This window comes from Dreissena polymorpha, chromosome 2 (genome assembly GCF_020536995.1).
Source record: "Dreissena polymorpha isolate Duluth1 chromosome 2, UMN_Dpol_1.0, whole genome shotgun sequence".
NCBI classification, from domain to species: Eukaryota; Metazoa; Mollusca; class Bivalvia; order Myida; family Dreissenidae; genus Dreissena; species Dreissena polymorpha.
In genome coordinates, this window is record NC_068356.1 from 29,855,741 (window position 1) to 29,872,772 (window position 17,032).

A 17,032-nucleotide genomic window follows, 5' to 3' on the forward strand; every position below is an offset into this window, starting at 1 on the left:
GATTTTTGTTATCAACAATATATTAATAGTTAATATTATTGTTAATCTTTGCATAGGTGTAGATAGAAAACAGAATTGATTCATTTCATATGTAGAGGTTCAAAACATGATTTTCAACTAAAAAAAAATATAGCAATGAGCACTACATATTTAATGGCACACGTCTTCATAGATTGAACTAAACACAACACAATTTTCGTTTACCGTTGAAAAATAATATACATGTACACATAACATGAATACATATGTTTGCGTCACATACATTGATGCCAATATGAACTACAACAGTATTGGTGATATTATTTTCAGAACACCTACCAGACATACAATACAATGTATTTATTATGCTGTACCGAATATTTTGTAGTGAGATAACTATGAGTGAGCTGTGCATCATTTATCATAAAACAGATTTTATATACCTGACTTAGTTTGCAAAAACAACAAAAATGTATACATTATATTCCCTCAACATTCTTAACATGTGTAATATGTTTACTTATGGTTGACAGACTGTTAAAAACAATATAAGATACACATCGTTGATATTATGTACTACAAATTTATGCTTATCAATAAAATTGTATTTTTGTTATTCCTTGATAAAAATGACCTGTTAGTCTGGAACAAAACACTTTATCTGTTAAAAACAGTCAATCACAACACAATATATTGTCCATATTATCATCCACACAATGTCCAAATTGGCAGTAAGATGTAAACTTGGTAAGCTCAAGTTGCACTATTGTTTTATCGCAAGAAGTGGGTTGACAAAGTACGCAAAAAGGTAGTAACAAGTTAAAGTCATTTTTGCTCGGAAACGACGTCAGCGCCATATGGGTCAAAATCTCATTCCCAGCCATATTTATACAATTCAAACGCGAAAATGTGGTCTTGACAAGTGCGAGTGGAAGCTTCAATGTGTAGATTTACCAAAATTACCAAAATCCCCCTTACAGAAAATCAATTGATTTCAGACACTGAAAATGTAATATAAGCAATATTAAGTATGAATTATAACACGTGTATGTGAACTAACAGGGACTAGTGGTAGTTGCGTAACTTGACGAAATCAACGTTATAAATCGATGTTCATGTCAGAAACAAGTTATAAATATGTTATGTTACGATTTCAATAAAAACGTATCGATGCCTACGTTGTGTTGTTCTACACTTGCAATTTATAATGATTGATAAATGGCACATAAGCAAAGTTTAATATTATTAATATCAATATCACTTTTATACGCAATAACATAGGGGATTTCAGTACCCGCTCGGCGTCAGAAAGCATGTTAAACTTAACTAAATTCCAGTTATGAGCGCTATTCGTGTCAAATACATTTGGACAAAATATTTCGTTAGTATTTTCGTAAATCACATGGGTAAATACCAGTGTAGAAGCGTTAATTTATTAATAATACCACCTTTACACGTAGTAACAGGCTCGATTGTGTTAAGCGCGCAAGCGATTGGGAGCGCGTTCAATTTACTGAACCGAAATATCCGTTGCATGTGCATAAAACATGTATGACACAAACCCATTTTACCAGTGTAATATAGGGTAAAATAAAGTCCATAAAAATCATCCGGAATATCGCGTTATCTATAGGCAATCTGTAGGCAAAAAGGTCACTTTGGTGTTAGGTTTTCTAACCGCTAATCCAGTGACTAAGTGGGCGGAGCGATCATCGTCCAGGCGAGATGTCAATTCTCGCGGAACAACGATTCGCGAACACTTTTGTACTGAGTAACCAATTACACACAGTTAATCTTTGATATGTATGGACTGATTTTGCTCGTATTTATCCCACGTCCGTAGGTCACGCTATCTCGTAATCTGCTTATTTAATCATCACGAAATGATACCTCATCTATTTCTCGAGTGGTCATAGTACTGGCTGTTGCTTCTCGCGCAACAAATGTAATGCATTTATTGCCATCTACACTATTTTTCTAGAACTATGCTTGAGCGGAAGTCGCAACAGTGCGTCTGCAACATTGTCTCGACCATTCAAATTTAATGTTGAACCGTAAGCGCACGGTTTTGACTTTAGTCCATAAATGTATTCAAGTTGCTAGCGGTATTAAGAAGCTCGAACTCGATACCATGGATGAAATCTCGTCAGAGGACTCGTATTTGTACTCAATTATTGCCTATTACAAACCCAAATCCCCCATAGGATGCAACTTTAATTAATAACAAGTCATTGTTTTTCTGGATTGCCCGTTTCTTATAGCAACAACACTTGATATTTTTTACCGTAGTTGTTTTTAAGAAACCAAAATGTGTCCAAAGGACCATCACACTCTACCGTTACCTTGATCTAATGTTCAGGTTACATAATACTCGCAATTCATCATAGCTGTTAACATGTGTTTTTTTTCCACAATACAATATTATAAGAATTGATGGAACATACTTTATCTGTGTTTAAAACGATGTGGTTATGGTATCCGATACTGTGGTAATGATCTGTTGTTTCGTTACTGCTTATTTAAATTTTCGGAATTAAAAGGCTTATAATTTTAGTCGGTCGGTAAATGATATATACATTGTTTCTATATCTTTACCTCTTGTTCTTAATAAATAATTAATTGTGTTAATAATTTATTTTTCGTGTGATATTCAGACGAAACATTATAGTCACGACAGCACAACTTTTGGTGAATGCTTTAAATGCGAAACTCATACCCAGTGTGAGAGAGTTCTCGTTGATTGTAATTGACGAGTGTCACCATACAAACAACGACCTCATGTACAATGTGATCATGCGCAATTATATCGACTTAAAGCGAGATTAAACGATTTTTTATATGTGTTAAATTGTAATATATTGATAAAATATGTCACAATGTCAGAAAATAGGCAAGAAAAATTATACATTAAATACGAATTTCATAAAATGCAGCACAGACAAATTAGAGCCCCGAGCCGATTGTGACGAACAAATTTTCCTACAATACCCGAAGCATTCGTCTTTTTATTTGGACTAGAGTTAGTGTTCGTGTGTCGTATGAATATTTATCCTTGCAGGAATTTAAAATAAACCGTTAAACTAAGTTTATATTCACATCGTACATGCATGATATACATGCTGGCGAATTCGACTGTACAGCCGTTTTCGATTTCAGAATTAAATATCTGACTTATTTCGCATTTTTCGACAAATGTTCTTCTGAACTTTTTTAAATTTTATATTGATATATATATTATAAGTTTTTTACACATTTTATATAAATTTATTTATATTTGACAAAATCGTATAATCTCGCTTTAAAAAAAGTCAATACTGACCTACCACAAGTAAGAAAATAACTAATTGATTATTATACGTCAAGTCCTATTTTATATTGTCTGTCTGTCTGTCTGTCTTCTTTCATCTGAAACCACTTATTTAATAATTGATATCTAAGATCGCACTGTGATCCTCAAAGTTATTTGTAGAAAATCTGGTCCTAGAGTCATAACTTGACCCTAATTTTTAATATTCACTTAAATATCATTATAACTATACAACATTTTGCTGAGAATATTCAGTGTACTACTATATAGTCTTAACTTGCTTCATATTTCGACATGTGGAATCGAGGGTATTCTTCGTCCTTACTTTACAAGTTTTTGTTTTACTTGACTTAAGTATGCTTTATAGAACTCATATTTGGCAGTGGTAAATACAAGTGAACAGAACAGACAAAATAGATCAACAAGTATATGTCAAATATTGAATCTTGTAGATTGTTGGATTAATGGCATCTCTGGAAGAAGGTGGTAGCATGGGTTATGCGACAGGATTGAATCACATGAAAATAATCTTGGCTAATATGGATACAAGAGTTCTCTGTACAGTAAGAACACCAGAAAATCAGGAGAGCCTACACAACAAATGAACTGTCCGATTGAAGGTTTGTTTATTGTTTAAATGTATAACAAACATGGAAAGACCGTCATTCGTGTGTAAAGCCTGGATATAATTATTGCTGAAACTAATAATAAATGTATCAACAGAACATTAATTTAACATACAATGTAGTCTGATATCTTCACGTGAACATTTTCCTGGTAATAGTTTTGATTTATTTGAGGTGTTTATTTGAATAACATGTACCGGTCAAACCAAGAGAAAATGATCGCTTTCGGGATGCTGTCGTGGATGTTGTCACCAAATCGATGAATACTTAAAAAAAATCAAGTGAGTTTTTACACCAATTGCTTTGTCAAAGACCTTATAGAAATGCATGCGTATCAATTAAACACAGTTTGAAAAAATACGTTATTTTCAATCAATTTCGGATTTGTATTTGCAGTGAAAGCAGATGGAAAAATAATAAAGATCAAATGCAGAAATATAGAGTACCGAAGAACATATTCGGGACGGAACAGTTTTGTAATTAGAGCTCTGATTTTTATAAATACATAGCAGAGAATACCTATGACATACTGAGCAGGAAACTCAACCCATGTCGGGTTCATTTAGAGGTTGGAGTTTTATGTTATTTTTTCATAAAGTAATGTACAATAAAAAAGGGAAATATATGTCAAGGGCATTATTTAAGAAATGTCAGGTCCTTTAATGAGACAATCAACTCGGGTGTTTTGATCCATTATGAACTATTTTAAACACTAAATGTTTCTATAAGATGACTAAATGTTTTACTGAATTGTTTCCCCTGCATCAGTGTATGAATCACCGTTGATAAGAGTGGCTTCACCTAGACCTGAGCGGATTCTAAGTACAAAGGGATGAAATCCACTCGACTTTGGGAGGGGGTCAAATAAAGATTGCTTAAATTCAACCTTAAAAGAGTATATACTGCCAAAGAAACTCGATCATTGCTTTGCATGTTTATTGAAATGTGTACTCGAATCACCCACCATGCAACCAAAAACTTCTAGACCCTGATTCACAAAGATTCCAGAATCACAGATGCAATTCGGATAGTGGATAATTTTGTTTCTTACTTCAATAGCATACCGCGACTAGACAAAACTGATGCATATGTTTAACTTAACAAGTTTTTGTTATTGATAAGAAACATTTGGTTAAACAATAAAGCATATGTACATTGAAGACAAGTCGTCAAAATCTAACAATAATTTAACGTAACTTTATTAATATTCCTATCACCATTCAATCCATTTTTATTTTTAATGTTAAGTGATATTGATTTTCAATCATACCTTCATATATTCACCAGAATAACATCAATTTCGTCCAGTCTCGGGCGGTATGCTATTGAAGTTAGAAACAAAGTTATCCACTATCCGAAGTGCAGCTGTGATTCTGGCATCTTTGTGAATCAGGAGCGCATTGTTATACATCTAATGAATTTAAAAGACAGTGCTCATATAATATCTGCTTGGGTCTAGAAGATTTTGGTTGCATGGTGGGTGATTCGAGTACATTCGTGGACATTGTTCCGCCCTAGACCCAGTGGCACCATTCGTATTTTGTTCGGATGATGCATTAACTAAACATTTTAAACTCATAGACGCGATTCACTTCTATAAGTAATTATTCAAATGTGTTTTTGAAAAGTGCATCCTTTATAACCATTTCCCGCGATGACTTTGCTGTAGGTTATGCACTACCACTACTGATGCGTTTGTGTTGCTAACCAACATTAGTCATGTTTTTCAAGTACGTTACCATTTTGATAATTACGACTATACATGCACACGAAATTTATTGAAAAAACATTATATTTTATGCGACAGTTCATTGTTTTTAAGAAACTTGATATTTAATTTTCCATCTTATAACCACCGTTTTCTCAAATATAGAAATACAATACTTAGAAAGGTATGCATTATTTTCGTGTCCAAAAGAAGTTCTGAGTCAGGATTAAACCACCAATCGTCTGACCGAGTGTTTAACAGTCACGATTTGGAAAGACAAAATATGTCCAATACTTTCAATATTTACCGATAAATAACGATGTTGCAGAACTTCTGTCATATATAACATGGGGACTATATTTTTTTATGTTCTGTTCCTGTTCGAGACGTCTTTTTTATCTTGGCTATTAGTTGTTTTACATAGCTTTATATCTGTTCAAAGTAGATCAGCGAGTATTATGTTAGAAGAAAAAAAACAAGTTTGGCGCAACATGCACATGCATACACTCGGCGTAAGTCAATGCAGATTTTGTGCAACATGCCTGAAATCCATTTGCGTATCCCAATTGAAAATTCTTTACGTAAAGGTAGCATACAGACTAAGACATAATGCCACGAAAGATTCTTGATCGCATCTGTTGCTATTCCGGCTCCAACACCGTGCTTGTTTGACCTGGGAACCTCGTATTACCATAATCGCATCGAAGAATGTTTAAGCTTGGGAATATTTTGTTGCTGGTTTTCAATGTTAGATTACTTGATGTTTATTATGTTCAATGTTATGCCATGATTTGGTTCTCCGATCACTTTTGTACAAGTTCGTAACTGCCAAGAAACATTCAAATTAGTGTTTGTTCGTTTGACAATCCTTATGCTCATTTATCATTCAGAAGATAATAATTAATATGAATAAACTAATTTAAGTACGTTGAGCAGATTATCATAATATTTTGGTTTGTACGTGTAACTGTATTCACAGTACACAGACAAGTATAATTTGTTTATATGTTTATGCTTTGTGTATCGTCATGTTTGACATCTCTGTTGCTATGTAATTTGCTGGCATCATATTGTTCTAGTTACCGAAAATGTTCAACATTTCATTTCAATGGGGCTTACTGATCGGTAACTATATGTTGATTGTCGTGTTTACGTAATTATTCAATTATTATTACTATTTAAGACATTTTATTATCATTATTTCCCACTCATTACGAGCGCCTCCTCTTTTTCCTGTTTCAAGAAAGTTTTGATAATACACATGTATGTATGTTTTGTGTGAAAGTGCGAATGTGTGTGTGAGAGAGTGTGTACGGACGTGTGTGTTGTTTTTGCTTTTTTGCATTTTCGTGTGTTTTCTATTTGTTTATTTCTTGTGAAATTATGTTGTCCTTATATGCCTCATATGGCGCATTGGATTGACATAAAGACCTTAATACATCTATGTAATGGGAATTATCTAACTAATTGTGTAAAATACATTAAAAAAATTAATTGAGTAAAGTTCAATTAAGTAATTGGTTATTTTATTTTTCGTTACTCAAAGTACGACACCTATTACTGAGAATATGTATGTCCTTTCTAGAAAAAACACCTAAAAAGTTAACATGGTTTTGGTAAATTAAGAGGAATATTTTAAACAGTATTAATGGGAGTTGAAAAAAGAAGTGAGTAATCTACCAGCTTACATTTTAATTATTGTGACTGATCAGAATGTTATTCGTGTTAGTCTTATGTTAATGGAAATGATGACGTCGACGACGACGACGACAGCGATGGCGACGACGACGATAATGATGATAATCATGATGATGATGATGATGATGATGATGATGAAAGTTTTAATTTCAATAAAATATGACTTAGGCCTAGACTTGTATTGTATCTATAGCCATAACTCGCTAACATAAACCTGACAAAACATGACACTCGCGTGCATGACAAAATGGTGATCAGTTAAGTATCCGAACGTTAATAATAAACAAAATGTTAAAGTGGGTATCCACGATTTTGTCAAAAATTTATAAACTTATATAAAATGTGTAAAAAAAAAATATTACACAGATTTTTCAATATAAATTAAAATAAAAGTTAAGAAGAACATGTGTCGAAAAATGCGAAATAAGCCAGATACTTAATTCTGAAATCGAAAATGTACAGTCGCATTCGCCAGTATGTATATCATGCATGTACGATGTGAATCTAAATTTAGTTGTACGGATCATTTCAATTTCGTGCAACGATAACTATTCATACGACACACGAACGCTAACTCCGATCCTTATAAAAAGACGAATGCTTCGGTTATTGTAGGAAAATATGTACGAAATATCTTCGTCACAATCTGCTCGGGGCGCTAATTTGTCTTTGTTGCATTTTATAAAATTCGTCTTCAATGTATAATTTTTCTTGCCTATTTTGTGTGATTGTAACATATTTTTATCAATATATTACAATTTGACACATGTCAAAATCGTGCATAACCACTTTAAACAAGTGTATCACACGATTAATGTTCATCGACCATTAAACTCAATTAAAACTAACCCGAGTCAGTTTACTGTTGAAGAGGTATAATTATAGCATTTTGGTATATTGTATTATTGTGGGATATGAGAAAACAAGTATCAATTTGCCTTCTCACAAGTATAAAGTATAAAGGCTAGTTTAAACATGGATTTTAAATGTTATTCTATTATCGTTCCACACTATTTTACACCTGTTAAATTGGATATAGTGTAAAGCACAACACGAATAATCGATAATGTGTTTCATCTTATCAAGATAAGATGTGTTTCATCTTATGTTGTTTTACCAAACTTAAACAACCAATAAATTATAATAACATTCCACACACATTACTAGCATAGAAATATGTTCATACACGCTTGTTTCGTATATACAGCAAATGACTAATCGTCTGTCAAAATTTTAGACCAAACGAGTGTCAGCAGCATTGAACAGTTACACGGAAAGTTTAGGGTTAAAAATGTCAGGTAGTGTACAGGTATAAAAAATGAAATTAAAAGCAGTTTTAGGTCCAGAATTAGAATGCCATAAAGATGTAGAATAAAGTATAGTGAACAAGTACTGTGCGAATTGTACTGTTGAATATTTGTTGCTTTATATTTATTTCGATTTGCACAGTGTTTCTTTTTGTGATCAGCGTACATCAAAAGTATCTGAATAAACAAGTCATCAAACTGATTATGTATGTGTGATCTAATTGGCAATCCGGAGGCAAATCACGATTCTTGAAAGATATAAGTATAAAAGCAAATCACATATTTATCGATAAATTTTGATTTATGTTTGGACTTTCTGAATGTTAACGTTGCCTCGGTATGGTAAACGTCGAAATGTTTTATTAATACCCCAAAGCACACACAATTTCATAAATATACGTTGGAATGCTGATTTTACTATCGAATACATATTAACAATTTCATACACATGTTCTTAACAATGTAGTTAAGGAATACATGTTTCTATACCAAAGTACGGATTTTTAATGCTTTTGCTATTCATTAAATGTTCGTATTTCATAAAATGTATAAATAATGCTTTTGCTATTCAATACATGATTTATTCCATAAAACGTATTCATATTGCTGTTTCTACTTTAGGCATCCATTGTATTAATGTTTTTAGACTGCTTTTGCTTGGGATTACATGTTTCTATTTCATTTTATTTTCATGATGCTTTTGCGATTGATTACCGGTACATGTTTTAGTCAACAACATCTTCATACTGCTATTACCATTTAACGCACGTTTCTATTCATTTTTTATTTCTGAGGTTATTAATCCAAAGTACGATGACGATATAACTTTATCTTCTGTTTTCCCTTTGTGTGTCTGTCCCATGTAATATGTATGTATATACAATGCAGACATAATTATGACAACACCGTTGTGAGGTTGTTAAATCCTATTTTGCATCTTTGAAGTAAGATTTTGAACTTCGGGAATCTGTTTTATCTAATATAATATATACATACTGGTTCTGTCTGTCAGCTGTGTATCACATGTTTATCGACATTTAAATAAACAGTTGGTACACTGGTAAGGGTTAAATGTCTAAACATCGGTTCAAAATAATGGTTGCTACAGTATAATTGGATGTTGTCAAGAGTAGTATATGCTTGTAAAACCTGCACAGTCTCCTTGAAAAGTATACTATTTATAAATCCGATGTTAGTATTGTCAATATACACTTTGACCGCCAAAATAATTGCTACAAAATGTATTTAAACTGATCCTGGTAGGGTACAATTTAATTTATATCAAAATGTTATCAAAATCAGACCACCGGAATGTTTTTTTTTTCAAGATGATCGCCACAACTGTAAATGATTATAACTTCATAACTGTCTATACCTAGGTTTCAAGGGGCAAAAAACACGTTAAGATCATCGGACATATTTTAAGTTAAGTAAATTACACGGAAAACCAAATAGGGGTCCAAAGGGCCACCGACACAATACGAAGGACAACATGTCCATAACTTTTGATTGAAACGAAATAATTGTTATATCAAAGACCATAGTTTGGGACACAGGGACCACTTTGATTGAATGGATGATATCACTTAGAAGTTTAATAAATATGAACTCCAATTTATGACAATCAGCTGTCCACTATCACCTGATATGCAATCATATTTATCCATAGGACTTTTCTCGCAACGTTAAATTGTCGATCTTGTCCTCTTACTCCTCAGAGCCGAACATTTGTAAATTGTTTGGATTATCACAGTTTTCAGTTTTGCTAGGGACACATTCAGCAGTCCCTAGCATCTGCAGCTACATCGTCTGCATTGCTTTAGGTCATGATTGAAATGAACTGGTCAATGTCCTGTTTCCATCCTCATTCGGTCGGTTTCATTTTAGTTGCCATCCCCATCCATACTATGATTTGATAGTATACGCGCAGGCTATGGAATACCATTGTATGCAATGTCAGTGGAAGTCGCTCAGGAGTGGGGAATGTTTCGGCAGTGGCAACTTTCTTTGTGAATATGTTATGGCGAAGTGATTCTAAAGAATCATTGGGATTGCCACCAACCAGATAAACCATCAAGCAGTTGCCAAGATTTAATATTTCCCCTTATACTTGTTTGACAGGATGAATGAACTCACACATGACTTCATAATAGGGAAAGGTTTTATTAATTTCCGAAAAACTGACTTTTTCCGATGCCGAAAATTCTTGAAGTCGAATCACAACCGGATTATGTATGAAAAAGCAAATAATTGCACACTTCGTCTCATAAAAGATTTTTTTAAAGTTAGTATTAGACACCTTCAGCTCCTCTGCCTGTTAACATCAGAGTGGACGAAGGTTCTTCAATGTCCCTTTCATAGTTTTGCAGGAGAAAGATGAGCACATCTGTATCCACGCCAACCAACCATTAAACACTACTGTCACTTTTCCGTTATGCCTAAAGTGAAATCTGTATAAGACTCGGCTATTGCGTTATACGCGTCGCGCTCTTTGAATGGTATACGATGGAGCAAACTCCACCATCAAGCAAGTAACATTCTGTTTCAGGAAAACAAATTATCACAGCCTCACTTTGACTTAATGCGTCTTCACCATGATCTCTAATTGCCTAAGCGAGCTTAAACTTGTCTGCTTTACGAAGTATGTTATTGGGTTCAAAATGCAGAAGGATGGGGGCTCAGTTCATACGAAGGGAAAGATTTCCATATTTTGACACTACCAGGAAATATTGGAATAGAATGGCAGGAGCAATAGCACGGTCAGAAACAATCTTTAAAGCGGAGTTATTTCCAATAGTTTTGGCTATGTCTTCTCTCTTGAATTTATAAGCAAAGGAGGACGACTTCCCTTTGATATCTCTTTTGATCTTGTTACCAACCGTCTCAAATGCATGAACGTGCACAGCTGACCCATCCACTGACAATGTTTCTCAGAGAAGGATCAGCTGTGCAAGGTAAGCAGGTTGTAATTTGTATTTGCATTTGCTCGAAATATATATGATCTGACACGTGTTGTAATCATACCACGTTTTATTAAACGAGTTCAGGAATTGTGTTAGTAAGCGAGCTTTTGGCGAGCTTACTAACGAATTTCCTGGACGAGTTTATTAAAATATGGTATGAAATGACAACCAGTGTCAGATCTTTTTTATCAGATGCTTTTAAATGAGCAAATTAAAAAAATATTTACGCAAACATAATGATAAATCCCGAATATTGTTTACATTTCATGACATCATTTGACGTTGCGACGTCATTGCAGCAAAATAACAAAATGCGATTATTCAATCGAACGAAAACTAAGCCAATGAAAACGCTCACAAACTATTTTACATATGTGTAAGGTAAAAGTATTCGTCTAAGGGAAGATCAGCTTGATCCAGCAGTATCCTTATCACGGGATCTTTCTGGGTATTTCGGCTATAAGCTGGCTGTGTAGGCTATTATCAACAAGAAAATGGCGGCGAAAAGTCCTCTGGACACGTTTGCTTGTCTTAATATGCACAGTTGCATTTCCCCATATACAGGGCAAACGTTACAATTGTGGGAAGGTTGTGCTTTATAGCAAGGTTGTAATTTAATTTTTCTGCTTTATTGTCCCAATACCCAGTAACTAACATTTGCCTATAGTTGCTGTTTATAACTTAGGAGGAAATAAATATAACGCTGCTGCATTTAGAAGATCATATTTATGGACTGTTTAAAGTTAGTTGTACCTGCTGATGGATTGAAAAACCTTATAATAAAAAAAAACATAATAAAAAACGTATTTTCCTTACCTCAATTTGATTTCACTGTTCAGTAAATGTCTATTTCAGGTTTGTATGCTTTTTAATGTAAAGAAGTGGTGCACTAATCAGCAAGGAGGTAACTTTTCAAAACGTTATTTATATGGCACAGGCTATAAGTGTCAAACAGGACATGTATACTTAGAAATTTATAGTGCAATGCAGTTAGAATCTAACGATGCTTGAACAATGTGCTTTTTGGAAAACGATGTTGTCCCAGTGGTTTTAGAGGGTTACTTTGAAAAACTTTCTCAATTAGGCTTCTATGAGGCTATTCAGCTTATAGGTCAAAACCCATGTTAAGTCAAATCACACTGAAACGTTTCTGGCATGGTAGTGCAATTTTTATTACATATTAAACTAACCTCTAATGGCTCACGTTCTTAGTTATCACGTTTGAGTCAGTAGTTATGCACTTGTGGTCATGTGTAAGCGGTCATTTGGACGCAATTTTGAATTTATATGTTGCGTAATATACGTGATTTTTTATTATCTTTATGTGTCTGCCCCCAAAATGTAAGCATAGACATCAAAATCATCAAATTTAAGTGGATAGCCACATAGTTATCATCATTAATAGGTTCAAGAGGCAATTTTGGACGCCATCTTGTAAACAACAACCTTCATGAACCTCAAAACCTACCACGATCTATCAGATAAATACTTTTTGTAGCATTATTTGGTGATTGAAAATAGTATTTTTCATAGATTAATCCGACTTTGTATGGAGAACGTGCACTTAATTCCATTGAACATCTCGTTTTAAAATACATATAAACTAACTTTATTCCGAGACCGTCATTGCGATGTAAACTATAAGCGTAAAGGGCTTATGTTGTGTTTGTAGTGAATTAAAACCCATATAAAATACATTAAAACCAAGCGGACTGTTAGTTTCGCCAACTATTATTTTAGTACGTACAAGAAAATGTGTTTAAACATATTGATGTTTCTGGTAGTTCCTTTATTAAAACCATTCACGAATTCCATTCTCAATCATTATTTGGTAAATATTCAACAGCTGATATAAAAAAAATTCCAAACAAATTGAAAGCAGTCTGGAAAACATGCACTGTATCCAATAATTGTTATTTATAGTGACATCGTGTCTTATAGACACGTATGGTGCTGTGGTAAATGAATATCATGACAAACAAGGTAAATCACGTCCCGACAAGCAATACAGGAATAACATTTCAATAAAAATGTTGTTCATATTTTGTTCCGATTTCATTGAATGTTTGGCCTCACATTGTTGTATCTTGAAAATAGATTGATTTATGTTAAAACGTATTTACTTACATGCATACACCTTCTGCGGTTTAATGGTTCATATTGACACAATGTAATTGTCCATCGTTTAGCAGTTATATTCGAGCCGACAAATTATAATGAAACCAAAGAATCGTGAGTTTTAATTCTGACAAACTTTTAAAATAAAAATTAATATAAAAATCATGTTGCTTATATATAGTTATTCAACTAATACAGCATCAGTCACACAAGGTTTACGTGCGTGCAAGTAAATGAAAAACAGCGATCGGGAATTCCACTTTTTTTGCAGAAAAAGGAAGAAATACATTCGACAGGAACCACTTCGGAGATCAGCTACTTAAAGGGCAATTGACGTGATTGCAGTCTTTATTTACTTTGTTGGAAAAAGAAAGTTACCATTGCTGGGCCTATTATGAACATAAGCACCGCATCATATTCGTGCATAGTTAACATAAACGTCCGATGGAAAGATTTAACCTGTCTAAATGGACATGTTAAACGATTGTCGATTCAAAAATAGTGAACAATAGATAAAACAAGGCGAATAAAGGAGCTAATTTTCTCTGTGGATATAACATATACATGTAATAGTTATATCATGTGGTTACTAAGCTGTCTTTTAAAGCGTGTGTAAAGCGAAACGATTGAAGAATAATTTGAAACTGTTCTGTGTGTTTTTTTTAATAATTGTTAGCAATACGTAGATCACTTATATGAATAAACTTAGATGTATCACGTAAACGTCGTTCGGGTCACCCACCGGGCAGGTAGGTCTTCCCACGGGTTCTCCGGTTCAATCACTTCCCCCACAGCACGAGATCACACCACAATTGAAGATCTTTCATCAAAAGCTAAATAACTGTACCACAGTTTTAATTTAAAGTTCTACCAAACGGTCGTGAGTCTGAGGATTTAACAATGTAAGTGTGTTGGGACACACTCTGGGTCTTCAGTAAACATAGTGCATCCTCGGTCGCGAAGGGACCTATTCTTCACACGAACAACTTACCGTCCTAAGTAACTCAAAACATCTTGTTACCATCATGTTGTGGACATTTGTTGACCCCTAGGGAAAAGATGTGAACCAACTTTATAGAGGGTCTCTGTCAGATGTTACATACCTCTTATCAAAACTGTGGGCATTATGGTTTTAAAGAGGTTTTTACAGTTTAAACTTTTAAATCGAATTGTTAGCTCTGATGGCCTCCCGGAACGACAAAGGACACGCAAAGGATCATTCTCGTAAATTGTCCGTAAAAATCGCATAGCGGTTAAGAAGGAGACTTCTTTTCAAGCAAATTGTTGCTGACACATGATACAGAAAACACGACGACGGACGCCGCACAACCACATTCCACAAAAGCTCAGCACGAAGACTTCGTGCGCAAGTGAGCTAATAAAAATAACTAGATGTGCAGTGTTTTCGATTGCAACGTCCGACTGTCAAACATATTTGACTGCAATAACTTTACCATCGCCAAAATCTTTTTTCCTCTTTACCCCTAACACACAGTCTACTTGAAAACCATATTCGCTCAGTGTGATAAAGTTGAATCTAATAAATCGCCAAATTATATATTCATGTTATGTTAAGATCAATACCCCGTCCAAATTTGATAAATTATATGCCCACATCAGCGACTTATTGATGTTGTGTATATTTAATTCGTGACATTCGAATAATTTTAATTGTTTGATCGCAATCAGATTAAAAACAAACTTAATATATTGGCAAAAATTCCTATATTCACTTTGCACTATGCTCTGCAATTTTTGTTCGCCATTCGCGATTTCTGCTTTCACAGCTGCCATGCTGCTTTCTAACACTGGCAATTTGTAATGTCTCATGTTGACACATGTTGTAACATATTAGTTTTAACGTCTAATTTTTAAGTTCTTACTTTGAAGAAATAATTTCTAACATTTAATGGCCCCATAAGAGTGCCGTACATAAGAGAAAACACCCGTTTTCTAACATTTATGAACTGATTTGAGACATCGTTGGGGAACCGGTCCACGATTTTTAATCAACAGTACAAAGTTGTCTTTAAATGTTATACTTTTTGGTTGTGTGCATTTTAAATGCAGCTAAGTTACATTTGTTTGTGTGATAATGTCGAGTCCACATTACTCGAAACGAGTTCTATTAATAGGTCTCTAAATATTCCGGCCCATTCAGTACATGTTCTAGTAGCATATATATACACAATACGTATACAATTATAGCTTGTTTGTTATGTATACCAGGTATTCAATCGATGCCTCTCGGACATTGCAACATTAATATATTTAATGGTTTAATAAAAGTTAAGTTGTGCAATTCTATGGTCAAAGCTAAATGGGTAAATTGTAATTAAGTATGTATGTTTATTTACTCAGCTATGCAAACAGAAGTGTCCGATTTTAGCTCAAAAAAGGCTACGAGATCAAGTCTTACCAAACTCAAAAGGCATCATCGATGATTTAATCTGATTAAACTTGGTAAGAATTTTTTTCTTGACAACATCGAGGCCGAGTTCGAATTCCAGTCAAGTCGTCAAAAAACCTAGATCAGAGGGTCAAATCGTAGGAAATCCTGTACCTCTCTAGTGGCCACATATATGACCCGGTCTTCATGAAACTTGGTCAGGATGTTTATATTAACAATAGCTTGTAAAAGTTTAAATTTGGTTGACTCAGTTAAGAACTAGACAAGCGCATTTCTTAGAAAAATGTTGTTACCACTCTGCAATAAACTGTTATGATACAATATTGATGAGACATGATCAGAGCATTTATCTTGTAAATATTACCTTGGTTCAGGTTGGGTCAAGTACTAGGTTTACAGGTCACGTTCTCGACAGTTGGTGTGCCTTGAACTCAGGTGAGCGCCTCAGGGCCAATATGCCACACTTGTTTTCACCTAATTGGTTTTACCATAACGCCTCTACATTAAACTATGTGTCTTAAATTCATACTCGAGACCTTGATGTTCCCGATTGCATTTGTGTCGAGACTACGTCGTTTGTTTTAATTATTATTATTATTATACGAAATACAACCACAACACCAGAACGCCGTTCTTAAATAACTTATTGTGCGAAAAAAGTATATTTCACGTGGGAAAAAACACTGATGTTCGTCTTTTATGTCATCTGGCCTAAATAGATCCCATCACAAGATCGCTGAATCACCAACTGTTAGCCTATATATCGTGCGTGAAAAATATATACTTAAACGTGCGTGCATTGGCCGACAAACCGGACATACTGCCTGTTGCTGGAACATACACCTAATTTAAAGAAGCATATTTCTGGAGAAAAATATTGTTACGAATTTTAAATAACGACCAATGCAAAAAATGC